The sequence below is a fragment of the Panthera uncia genome, unplaced genomic scaffold (genome assembly GCF_023721935.1).
Source record: "Panthera uncia isolate 11264 unplaced genomic scaffold, Puncia_PCG_1.0 HiC_scaffold_202, whole genome shotgun sequence".
Taxonomy (NCBI): domain Eukaryota; kingdom Metazoa; phylum Chordata; class Mammalia; order Carnivora; family Felidae; genus Panthera; species Panthera uncia.
In genome coordinates, this window is record NW_026058712.1 from 63,362 (window position 1) to 77,381 (window position 14,020).

The window sequence follows — 14,020 nt, forward strand, 5'->3', positions numbered from 1 at the left end:
ATTCCTCACATAATTGCAGCTAAAATCAAAGGGTTCTAAATAGTAATACCGGCACAGCAGTAAATGTTATTTTATTCTCATGACCCATTTTCTTGATGATCCTCTGAATTGCCTAAAAACACATGCCAAATGCAGCTTGTGCAGTTAGCAGTAAATAGATGCAGTTAGGGCTCACTTTATGTAAGATCTGCCAGTATCTTTAATAAACTACATACATTTTTATTTAACTTCTCAGAGAAAAGAAAGGTCTGATCTCATTTGTTCTTCATTGCTACTTCTGGATTCCTCCCTCTCTCCTCTCTAAAATCCTCTGCTTTGAAGCTCAGACTGTCCAACATTTCACTCCACATCCTTGTTGCAGTTAACTGACAGTTCCCCAGGATGCCACAGCCTTGAAGGTTTTTAGCTCCTCGTCTGTCTTTGCAACACTACCCATGTTCTAAATCTTGAAGATTTCAGTGTCCATGAGAAAATGACATTAGAAAAAATTGCCCAAGAAGGTGAGGGAGCTAGTTATATAATTATCTTAGGGAAAGTGTAATGGGCTGAGGGAACAAGTGCAAAGACTGAAGCAGAGCATGCTTGGTGTGCTGAAGAACCGCAAAAAGGCCATTATGGCTGGAGAAAAGCCAGGGACAAAGGAGGAGATAAAGTCTGAAAACAGAGCTGGGTCATATAGGGCCTCTATGCCATTGGAAGGCATACCAGATCATAAGATTTTTCTAGCAGATTTATCCTTCACTGTATTTCAGGCTCTCTGATGATCATGTCCTAAACCTTGTCTGTATCCATAATTATAGGCCTATCTTTTTTTTCTCGGTTTTAGTATTCATATTCTCTGAATTACCATTTATGGTCATTCCAATTTTACTCTCCCTGATTTCAGTGATTCTTCAACCCCACCAGGGCCTACAATCCATTGATCTTTTATCATTTTTTATTGACTCCGCCTCCCACCACTCCCTGTTCTTCCTTACTCCCTTATCAAAATTATATTCATCAGCCCTTCATCAGGATCACCCTGTTGTAGTCACTCATCCTTTGTCTCTCTCTCTCTCATTTTGTGTACTCTCTTGACAAAAGTCTCAACCCCAGCTAAACCAGCTCTCCACACTTAAACGTTTTTTTCTCCCATATTAAACAAATTGTTTAAAATAAAAACTTTTGGCCTCCATTAGAAATGGTGGAGGCTGGGGCGCCTAGGTGGCTCAGTCAGTTGAGCGTCCAGCTTCAGCTCAGGTCATGATCTCACAGTTCGTGGGTTCGAGCTCTGCGTCAGGCTCTGTGCTGACAACTCAGAACCTGGAGCCTGCTTCGGATTCTGTGTCTCCCTCTCTCTCTGCCCCTCCCGTGCTTGCGCTCTGTCTCTCTCACAAAAATAAATAAACATTAAAAAAAAAATTTTTTTTTTTTTTTGAAAGAAATGGTGGTGGCTGGAGAGCTGGCTCCAGCTACCACCCATTTCCTTTTTTCCTTTTTAAAGCAAAATTCCTGTCAGAGCCATATATTATAACAATGATAACAATAAATAACATTTATTACGCACTTGCTGTGTGCCAGGCATTGTTCCAGATATTTTACATATATTAATCTTGTTTTATTCTCATAGCAGTCCAATGAGGTAAAAAAAAAAAAAAAAAAATACCACTTTTTACAATGAGAAAAAGGCATGAAGAACTTAGTTTCCCAACTACTTGCTGACAAATAGTGATCCTGGAATTAAAATCCAGGCAGTCTGTCATCAGAGCCTGTGCTCTCAACTAGACCAAAGCAAAGCAAATTATGTTCTAAATCTCAGTTCTCAGACACATTAGCAGCACACTCCAGTTTCCAAGAATGAGTGTATCCTACCCCAATCCTCATTCCTCCTGAGCAGTATTGTAGTAAGTTCTGGCTGCAAAGCCACGATATAATAATGTGGAGTTTTCATGTAACCAGAAGGTTCAAAGTGATTACTTTTAGGCAAAGGACTCTCTCTTGCAACATTTTGACTTTAGCCTTTTTTGGTTTCCTTGTGCTTTGCATTTCTCTCTTGCCTCTCCTGTAAATTCATCGGTAAGAGGCTTAAGGCTGCCTCTCTGGTAGAAGCTCATGCTCATAGTATGCCAAACAGGAACCAGATGGGGAAAAGGAGTTAAAGGAGAGACTTTTCTGATCCTGATCTCTAGTTCAGGGGGGGAAAAAAAAAAGAATACCTGAGCTGCATCAGATTAGTAATAAACAAGATTTCTTTGTCTGAATTGCCCCCTTTTCAGTTGCTGCTTTGGAATATGTGGTGGCAGATTTTAATCCAAAAAAAAAAAAAAATTAGGGACTTTGCACTATTTGTCAAAGAGGAGGGGAAAAAAACCTAATGACATGATTTTAAATTCGTCAATTGGAGTTGTTTTCTCTAGACCCTAATCTAATATTCCCAGAGAACTTCTTACTCAAAGAACTTCCTATGATACATTATTAATTTGTCAATTCTTTCTTAAATCGTCTTTGGGGAGAGAGCAATTCAGTTAAACATTTAGTATATTTTTTTAAATAACTACTGACTTAGAAAATTTTAGAAAGTAAATCATCAAAATCAGTTTTAAGAAGAGGGAAACATCAGAATCACTCTAGAATGCCTTTCTCATTGGCAGAGGTCACATGCCCCTTCCTAAACAATTGCTGGCAAGGAGAAAGGGTTTCTATGATTGGCTTTTCCTTTTCTGGAAGGAAGGTTGTGGAGTCAGCCACCATCCAAAAGAGGATTTGTTTCTTATTTGATTTTCGTTTGGTTGGTTTTTTGGTTCCTTTTTGAAAGTTATCCTCATGTTAGAAATAGTTTAAAATTCCCACTCTAAAGAACAGGCAAGCTTTTCCCAGCCATGTTGTTGCCCATCCCAACCGTCCCCATACCCATTATATATAGTATGTATAGTGTATATAATTCTGCCTCTCTGTAACCATGTTTTAATTATATTCAATTTGCAAAAATGTTAAAATTTTATTCACAGTGAAAGGTCTAATCTGTTGAAGGGAACTGATGTTGATGTGAAATCACTAGAAGAGAATAAAAAAAGAATCGACCTACAAACGACCGTGGCAAAATGAAGTTCTAAACATTTCCCAAGTGATTACTTTTTACTGTGGAAGTTTTATTTCCCAGAAAGCATAAAGCTGAATAGTCTTGCCAAACCAGCTGAAGCTTAATGAACAAACTCTATTGGCCCTTTAATAATAATATCTGAACCGTTTATCTCTTCAGTTCTAAAAATGCATATAAGTTGGCAGAGATTTGACTTAAGAGTTTTAAGTCCTATATATAGCTTTTGGGTGACATGATCTCTTTTTCTAGACATCTGTCTGCCTCAGGGCTTTGGTCTAATTACTTTTAGTAAATAAACTATTTTCATATAAATGGTTTAAAGAAGAGCAATATTACTAGGATTATGAAGACCAAGAGTATAATGTTACAGTCTAAAAACCCAAGGTTTTACTGTGATACTAAATGTTTAACTGAATTGCTATCTCCCCAATTGTACCTGTGTTGGATGTTGCCACTTTTCTATTGCTGGAAAGGGCCTTTTACAAAAGCATGTTCAACGTGAATACTAATCCTTATAGCAAGTCCTTCAGGTTAATGCCAATAGTGTGCATGAGGACAAAATCGTATTTATACCATGTAATACTCCAGAGGGATTAGGTACTGAGCAGCAGCTGTAGAGAAAAAGATGATAGGTCTGACAAGACAGAACAGGCTAGAGAGTCTGATTTCTGAAAGTGGAGATCAGAGAGTAGAACTAGCACTAGGAAGTATTAGGAGATTTCAGCTTAGAGCAGTTTCAGTCCAAACCCAGTGGGTATGCTTAAAGAGCCAACCAGGAAAAAAAACGAAAACAAAACCAAAAAATCTTTGCTTCCTTATATGGACTTACGGAGGTATTCTGGGAAAAAAGCATGTTGAAACTCCTTCAGGAAGGAAGAGGACTTCTGATTCAAGAGTCATTCTGTTTCTGTGCCTTTGCCACCAGTTTTCACACAACTGCTTTCTCTGATACTACACTGTCAGAGACACCCAACTGATAGTTGGCTTTTTCTTTTACTGAATAAATACAACTTTTTCCCCGACCATAAGAAAGAAGAAAACTATGAGATAGAAGATCTGTTTCCATGGCTTTAAAAAAAAAAAAAAAAAAAAGGGTAGTATTTCCCACTGTGTTCAATTGATGATGGTGAAAGGAGGAGAAGGAGGATGACAATGAGAAAGGCATTTTGAAGTTTAGTGGCTGTTAGGGGAAGGAAGTTGAGAATAGTGGAAAGAATACTAAACCAAGTATCGTAACTTGATTTTTAGGTCTGGGTTGTTCCCTACTTTAGCCAAACATAAGACTCTGAATTCATATTAGTTTTAGTTTCTCTATCAATAGAAGTAGACTATATGATCTCTTGCCCTTCTACCTCTAAAATTCTGTAATTATGACAGCAAGTATCTACACTAATGCCTGAGCAGTATCGAGAATATGAAAAACAGTATATAGAGCGAGGTGTCCTTTTATAATTAAGTTTATGCCTAGTTATAATTGGTTTATGGAACAAAATTTTTTCCCAGACCCACTGTACCTCAGAAAGGATTGAACAGTTCATTCTGGCAAAGAAAAGGCAAAACTGTTAGCACATCATACTGCCACATGAAGGCTAACAATTAGACACAAAGCCAGACAAAATCGCAAGGAGAGCCATAAATAAAAGAGAGTCTTAATGTGATTTAAATACCGTGACTGAGTTGCATTCAGTGTTAGCCTGGTCACCAAGTCCAATGCGACATTATCCTCTATAGAGATGTATTCTAGCAAAAGACTTCTGCATCCGCCATCTGGCCCTTGACTCAGGGAGCACATCTCACTGAATGACACATAACCCAGTGGGATGCACCAAATTTGCTTAAACATGAGCACATCCTCTTCTCATAACAAAGGCTGGATATGACCCTAATTTTATATTCTATAAACTATGTTGAGGAAATTATTAAAACAACAGTCTTCTGGGGAGGCCTGTAACCATCTACTGATCATGTTTTCTTTGTCACAGCCACAGTTTCAAGAAATACTGTAAATTTCAGCTTAAATTGAGAAGCAAATTAGATGTGCTTTAAATTTAAAAATTCGTTATGAATTTAGAAGTAAAAAAGTGAACTGTTTGTGACTAGATGATCTGACCTTACAAACACAAGAATTTGAGCAGAGTTCCAAAAGTTAGAGTTTGTGTTCTCTGTGAACAGCCTTCAGGGAATTGTGCCAGAGGAGCTCTACTTAAGAGAAATTTCTCTGAGGTTCTGATTTTTTTTTAGTTTATACCTTAAACTGTGATTTCAGACCTATTCCAGAATAAAGGCAATCACATCCAGTATTTCCTGTCTCTAAGATAGAGTCTACTGCACTGCTTGTATTTTATATTACTTGAGAATTATTTTCCTTTAGAAGGAACAGTATGATTTGCCTAAATGGACAGTATTTTTTTTTCTTTTTAAGTATATCTTTGGCATTCCTCAGAGTGTTAAATATTTTATTGGCTATTGGGAGGAAAGGATTCTCTATTATGTAAATGGCACCCCAAACCTACAGATCCCAAGTTAATACTGAAGACTTTTTGTTAGTCTCTGGTGCCCTTTCTGGTAAAGATAAATGCTAAAGAAGGGGCAGTATGTGGAAATAGGAATAAAACTAAAATGACCATTTTTCTTCCAAGTTATATAACACTATAATGCTTTGTTGCAATAATATGAGGAAACCTTATGCAAGAACTGAGCTGTGATTAATAGAAGCAAAAAGAAGTAGAAACATCATTCCCTAAACACAGCAAACTCAAATAGGAAGGAAAATAGTCTTTTAAATGAGAAGCAAAAAGTCGTATGGAAGTGTTGAATCATTATATTGTACACCTGAAACTAATATTACACTGTCTATTAACTAACTGGAACTTAAGTAAAAACTTTTTGAAAGTTCAAAGTGATATGAGAAGGAAATGTTAATGCTAATGCCAATATCATGTGAACTGTTAATTAGAAAGTAAAGTGGAAATGGAGCGTGTGACTAATAAAGTAAATACCATGAAATTCTGGGGAAAGCCTAGTTAAGCTGGACTTCTTCAGGGCTACAGCACTGAGGGGATTTTCTCATGTTTCACGAATTGACCCAAATTATTATGGAGTCAAATGATAGTGGAGTCCCTATCATGAAGGGTAGTGAAATGAATGAAGACTGAAAGAGAGCATCATAATGCTGACGTTGTCAGATGTCCAGTCACGTGGACTTGCGAACCTGGCAAATTGCTGAAATTAGTATGGGGGAAGAAATCTTAAGTTATAAACTAATTTAAAAATGAGAGCAATAAGCTAGGCAATGGCAGTTTTAACATATTTTAAGAACTGAACCTATTCATCCAGTTTAGTACCAGGCCCTAAGCTTCTGCCTCGAGTGTATGGCCCACCTGAATATTAAGGGCCATTATATGGAAGATGATGACCAGCTGTTCTCTTTCTCCCCTGAGTTCCAAACAATAAGAAATGGGCATAAGCTTTGGTGTGAAGGATTTAGGCAAAGAATGAGGAAGAATATTGTAAATTGAAGTGCATTACTGAGTGAATTTCATTCTATGGAAGTCTTTTAAAAAGTCATTACTGTCACTCAAAACACTTACAGTCTGTCTGTGACATACATAGGTAGCCCTACAGTAAGAGATGTGAATAATTACACAACAATTAGAACGTCTTTGAGCTGGAGAGTAATCAGCCCAAACACCAAGTAATGCAAGAGAGAAGCATGAAAACACATAACCACAAAAACGAGAGAGAGAGAGAGAGACATGTATAGATCAACATAATGACAGCATTTAGCTAATTAAACTCTCTGGAAATGTTCTGACTGCTTTTGGAAAGCAAAGAAGTCTTCATTTTTAGCTTTGTCAGTTGACATAATTTTGAATTGAGTCTGATTCTCATTGGCATCTATGATCTATGTATACAGTTTCTGGAACAGCCTTTTCCTGGAGAAAATTTTCAAACAAACATTTGGCATCAGTGGAATATTTTTTATCACACCATCAGTATTTTTCATTGTACAGCCTTTGACTTCCAGAAGATTCAAGCTGTCTTAGAGTCTCTGAGAACCCTAGGGCATTAGATGAATGCCAGGTATGTTACACTGAGAGATTAGATCCCAGGGAACTGGAATTCTGAGAACTAGGATGCCTGACTGAGATTGAACTATCTATGTATCCTGGTATAGATACAGAAAGATATTAGTGGTATTTTAGATTAGAATTTTTAGACTTCATCCAAACAACCTGTTAAAAGCCACGTTCTCTTGTACCTGTGAAACCATAGATTCAGTGTAAGAATAATGCGTTCAAGAAGATTTAGTCCGATGCAGTGGTGTGCTAATGTTTAATTCCTGGTTTTCCGGGCAAGGAGTGTGTGGTTTTGGGGGGTGGAGGATTGGAAGCAGAGGTGGTAAGCAGGTATCTGATTTGTAGCATTGGCCAATTTCTGTGATACAAATGCCCCCACCACGGCCAACTGCAAGCTACTAAAATGACATCAGTGAAAACAGAGTTGGGAAGAGGTTGCCTCTCGTTATTCCTGCACATGAGTGGTCCTACATCAGGTATACGTAAAACACCAAAGTTCAAAAATCTCACTCTGTGTCATTCAGTGGCAATCAGCATTGTCATCATGAAGTACAACTTCTCGCTTCCACCTTCTGGCAAATGGTCTGAAAGCATACCTTACAAACACGTGGCTTCTCCATCTGAGAGCTGTGATTTTTTTTTTTTTTAATTTTTATTTACTTTTGTGAGAAAGGGAGACACAGCATGAGCAGGGGAGGGGCAGAGAGAGAGGGAGACACAGAATCTGAAACAGGCTCCAGGCTCTGAGCTGTTAGCACAGAGCCCGATGCAGGGCTCGAACCCACGGACCGTGAGATCACGACCTGAGCCGAAGTCAGATGCTTAACCGACTGAGCTGCCCAGGTGCCCCGAGAGCTGTGATTTTTAAATCCTACTAAAGACTTTATTATTTAACATAAGACTCCCCTATGATACTGCTCTTTTTAGCAGTTCTAATTGCTATAAACAGCAAATGAAATGTTTATAGGTCAACAGAACCAATTCTTAGGAGCAGTAAGCACAACCTTCAGAATAGAAAAATAGTTTGGGAGGCATGTTTTATTTTGGATTTTAGTATTTTTGGTGTTAAAAAGACTGATAACACACTGAGAAACAGTAATTATCATTCAACATGAGCCTGGCTGGAAACACATTGCATAGCAGTTCAAGAATTTATTTGCTTATTTTTGGAAACAGTAGAACTATTACATTAACCTATCAGTTTATGGTCATCTCCTCCTTTTTTCTTTTTTTAAGTGTCTCAATTTTTTTTTTTTTAATGTTTATTTTGAGAGAGTGAGAGAGCATAGGGGAGGGGTGGGGAGAGGAGAGTGAGAGAGAATCTCAAGCAGGGTCCATGGTGTCAGCGCAGAGCCCAGTGGAGGGCTTGAACTCAGGAATGGTGAGATCATGACCCAAGCCAAATTCAAGAATTGGAGGCTTCAACCAACTGTGCTACCCAGGTGCCCCCTCCTCCTTTCTTCATTCTCTGACCTACACATAGTTTTGTAAACCCAAGATACATGTGTCTCATCCCTTTTGTCTCTCTGTGAAAATAAGAATTGTAAAATTGTAATGGCATTGCCCTCCCCTGTGCCAGAATTCCCAGATGCCTCGTGTTCCTGACCGAGTAATTCATTTACTTATGAATTCCTGCTCTTTGTATTTAAAAGACAAAACCACTTGGCAAAAACCCTTCTGAACTTTCAGAGAGAAAGCAAATGGATTCTTAGGACACAGTCATTCCAATCATGCCATGGTTAATATTCATTCTAAACTGTTGATAACATTTAGGATAACACCTATATTGCTATTTTCAGTGAACTTTCACATGTATGTCCTTCCCATTACATAATACTGAGTAACATTATTGGTAACATGAAATGTCACTGTCCAGTCTTAGAGCCTCTGCCAATAATTAATATGTATTTATTCAATAAGTAGGTGATAGGTGCTTTCTGTGGTGAGCCATTATGGAGTCTGTCAAGATGAATTAAGACCAGTCCATTAGTATTTGACTTAAATTGGGCAGGGGTTAGAAATGCTTGCACGTATTTAAACTATATGAAATTCTTATTTTCTGTCATCACTGGGAGAGAATTTAAGCTCAAATAGGTCATCACCATGGCCCTAATAAAATTTTTGTTGTTGCTAGGTTGGTTGGTTTGGTTGTATTTCTTTTTTTTTTTTTTTTTCGATAATTGTTTAATATAAACAATAATTCAATCACAGTTGACAAACACATGAATAAGTCAGTGAACTGTATGTGCCTGCCACACATCTAAGGTCATTCCCAAGATATACTTCTTCAGTGAATTTTTCCCTGACAGTAACAGTTAATGACAGTGTGACCCCAATCATCTTAATTGCTGAGAGTTAGCACAGTTATTCTGCATTGCTATTGGCTAATGAATCAGATTCATTGGCTGGTTCTGACAGGGCTGACATAACATGTCACTGACTAAGTGACAGTTCTAGAAGAGGACAGGAAGAAGTATGAGGAGGGAAGCAAACGTTCGTCAGTACACTAAGACAAACTAGCACAACACCACAATCTGTGCTGAAGCAGGAAATGAAAAAACACACAGAGGGCCTCCTGATCATTTGCCTTAACATCACATTTTTATTCTCTCATATTCAGAAGGAAAAAAAATAGTGGTAGAATGATATTTCTGAATCTGTCATTTATAAATTGTAGTTTGGGAGAAATTGAAATAAGTTACATGGGGGTGAGGAAGAGACAAATGAGATCTTAATAATTATTAAGTTGGAGTGGACCAGGGGGAAGCATCAGAAGGTAAGTAGAAATACAGAAGTAAATTGGGTGTTTCCACCAAATACCAAGCCATATATCTAAGGAGAGACCATCACTTCTTATTCACGATGTAATTAAGTGGAACCATGTGAAACTGCTGATAGTCAACCATCTTTGACCTACAAAAATGGTCATGGGTGTGGTTTGACCTATAAACTATTGGAAACAAGGTATATTTGTAAAATATATTTTAAAAAGCACACTGAATTATCCCATGGCTTGTTACAGAGAACAAGAGAAACAATAATCCAAAAAAAAAAAGTTAGTTTTTTAAAAACACTATAGTCAACTCCTTAACGTCAAATACCTATGGGTTTTTAATCCAAAATACTCTATATGCTTGGGGATGATGTTTGCAAGGGTTTTTTTGGAAAGAAAATAAGCTAGTTAAGAAGGCATTTTCTATTAGCTCCAAAGGAATGTAACACCAGGCAGTGTTTTTCATTTTTAAGGATCTGAAGGACGCTAACTATAGGAAAGATCAAGAACAGTCACGTGCTGGTGAGTACTAGCCAGTGTTTCTGCACTGACTGTGTAAAACGTTCTCAGCTGTGGAGTCTCCCACCCACGATGTAACTTTGACCTATGTTGCTGTCCACAGGTCCTCCACCACCCTATAGCAAGCAGTCCATGGATGTCTGCAAGCAAGCATTGGGGCCTGGCTGTGCCATCCTTACCCTGGCCCACCCCTGGGCACAAGTGGGATGTGGACTCTGAACAGAACCACCAGTGTATTATTTCTGCCACTTCTCATCCATCATTTCTGGGTCATTTGAGACCAGCTTTCTGTGTTTGCTAACAGATCTTTTTATATATATATATACATATATATATATATAGGAATATCATATATATATACACACATATATATCATCCAGCCTTATAAAGGAGACTCTGCCATTTGCAACGACACAGATGAACCCGAAGAGGACGTTATACCAAGTGAAATAAGCCAGACACAGAAAAATACTGCATGATCTTAGTTACATGTGGAGCCTAGAATAGTAGCCCCCCTGGTTACCACGTGGGGAAAATAGGGAGATGTTGGTTAAAGGATATAAAATTGCAGTCTACAGGATGAATGAGGAAAGCTAATGTACAACATTATGACTGTAGCTAGTAATACTGTATTGAAAACGAAATCTAAGAAAATAGATTTCACATGCTCTGACCACACACAACACACACACACAGGTAACTGTAGGAGGAGATGGATATGTTAATTTGCTTGACTCTAGTATCCTATCATTACATATATCAAAACACCAAGTTGTACATCTTAAATATATACAATTAAATGATAAAACAGGAACAATGTTTTTAGCCTTGAAACTGAAGTTTGAGCAGGGCTCGGTAGGGAAGCACTCTTCCTTCTCCCAGTTAGTGTTAACTAGGGCTGCTCAGTGTTGAATCTACAGAAGGCTCATTCATTCATGTGTCTGGTGGTTAATACTAGCTGTCAGCTTTAGCTGGGCTGTTGCCTTGAACATCATCATGTAGCCTCTCCATATGTTCTGGGCATTTTTCCAAAATGGTGGCTCTCACCATTTATCACTCACGCCAAGTTTAATTGTCTCAAGAAAGAGCTGGGTGGAAACCATCACCTTTTCTCCTTACTCTGCAGCTTAGCAAGTAGCCTTGAAAATAACGACCCACATTCTAGGTACCTCAGGGAGCAGAGTGGACTCCATTCACAAAGAATTGTCATTACTTTAACTGTCTGGTGGCTCTGTGGGAAAACAAATAGAAGCTTTACCTGTTCGTACCTCAGAATTCCTCCAGTGCTACAGCTGCTGCACAGGTGGGGTTTGTTGAAATATTTACAGGGAAATATTTTAGTTGCTGCTGCAAGGGGTGATAACAGGGCAAACAGTATATTGATGAAAAAGCTTGGAAGAAAAGACTGAGAAATACAGTGTCCATAAAGGCTTTGAAAAGTTCTTGACATGGACATTTAGAAGGCCACACACATGCACAGGGCTGTGTGCATGCTTAGGAAGGCCCGAGAAGGCCCTAAGCTATCCCCTCTGGCTGACCTTGAGGCTCTATAAAAGCAGAAAGTGAAACCTAAGGCACAGTTGTAAACTGCCTGATTGAGTACTGAAGGTATGCCTCAACCCACACATCAAGCCCCTTGGCAAAAGCCAGTATTTTGTGGGTTCCAGGCATTTAAGGAAATCTCTGTGCAATTAACTGATCACTAAGCCAACTAAGAAATTGCAGTGGTTTCACATAGGAAGGGATACAGCTTTACAGGATTAGTTCGGAAAAGCCACTAAATAACAGACCCTAAGATGAGAGAAAGAAACCCAGATTTGCCACATAATAATATATCCATTTCTCTAAAAACAGTGCATGCTATGAAACAAAGTATGACTCCTCAAAAAAAAAAAAAAAATAGCCAATAGGAAGTGTCCAGGAAAAGCCCAGGTATTGGACTTTGTAGACAAAAGTCTCAAATCAGCTATTTTTTTTTAAATGTTTATTCATTTTTGAGAGGGAGAGCACAAGCAGGGGAGGGGCAGAGAGGGAGAGAGACACAGAATCTGAAGCAGGCCCCAGGCTCCGAGCTGTCAGCACAGAGCCTGGTGTAGGGCTCGAACCCACGAGCCATGAAATCATGACTTGAGCTGACTGCTAAGATGCTCAACTGACTGGGCCACCCGGGCACCCCATTTTTTTTAATGTTTATTTAAAATTTTTGAGAGTGCCCAAGTGGGGTATGGACAGAGAGAATCCCAAGAAGGCTCCATGCTGTCAGTGCAGAGCCCAACGCGGGACTCCATCTCATGAACTGTGAAATGATGACCTGAGCCAGTATCAAGAGTAGGACACTTAATCAACTGAGCCACCCAGACACCCCTCAAGTCAGCAATATTAAAAATGTTCAAAGGAAGTCCCATTTAAAGAACTAAAGTATCAGAATGATGTCTCACAAATAGAGACTATTAATACATAGAAATTATAAGTAAATGGAAATTTTAAAGTTGGAGAGCATAATAAAAATCCACTTGAATGGCTCAACAGATTTAAGCTAGAAGAATGAATCAGAAAGATTCAATAGAAATCAGTAATAGAAGGAAAGTTGGGAAATTCACAAATATGTGGAAATAAACACATTTCTAAACCAATTTACACAAAACTGTAAAGGAAATTATAAAATACTTTGAGATCTACAGAAATGAACACAATATAAAAAGTATGGGATGCAACCAAAGTGGTAAGTAGTAAAAGGTAAGTGTGTAGGCACACCTGGCTGGCTCAGTCGGTAGAACATGTGACTCTTGATCTTGGGGTCATGGGTTCAGGCCCCACATTGGGCATAAAGTTTTTGCCTTTTATTTTTTATTTTTTTTAATATTTTATTTCTGAGACAGAGACAGAGCATGAGTGGGAGAGGGGCAGAGAGGGAGGGAGACACAGAATCAGAAGCAGTCTCCAGGCTCTGAACGGTCAGCTCAGAGCCCAGCACAGGGCTCAAACTCACAAACTGTGAGATCGTGACCTGAGGCGAAGTCAGTCGCTCAACCGAACCACCCACACACCCCAAGTTTTTGCCTTTTAAAAAGAGGCAAATGGATAGCTGTACATGCCTACATTTAAAAAGAAGAAAGATCTCAAATCAATACCTATCCTAAACTAGAAAAAGGAAAACCAAACCCAAAACAGGCATAATAATGAAGATAATAAAATAGATGACAAATACAATAGAGAAAATGAACATAACTAAAAGTTAGATCTTTCAAAAAATCAACAAAGGACAAAACTCTAAATAGATTAAGAAAAAAAGGCTGAAACTACTGAAATCAGAAATGAGAGGACATTACTACTGACCTTACATAAGTAAAAATGATGATCAGGAGATACTATGGACAATTACATGTCAACAAATTAGATAATTGGATGAAATAGATTAATTCCTAGAAGTACTTAACAGCCAAAACTGATTTAAGAAGAAATAGAACACTTGAATAAACCTGAATACAAGAAAAGAGATTGAATTAGTAATCAAAAACCACCTAATACAGAAAAGCCCAGGACTAGAATTCACTGGTGAATTCTTCCAAA

General features: G+C 38.3%; 1 long non-coding RNA gene across 1 annotated transcript; it reads left to right on the top strand.

Annotated features, from left to right (window-relative positions):
• Nucleotides 1–351: 351 nt before the first annotated feature.
• On the top strand, nt 352–13,114 carry LOC125917569 (uncharacterized). Its single transcript, XR_007456231.1, has 2 exons — nt 352–10,453; nt 10,554–13,114. It is a non-coding gene; the product is annotated as an uncharacterized LOC125917569 (long non-coding RNA).
• Nucleotides 13,115–14,020: the final 906 nt, after the last annotated feature.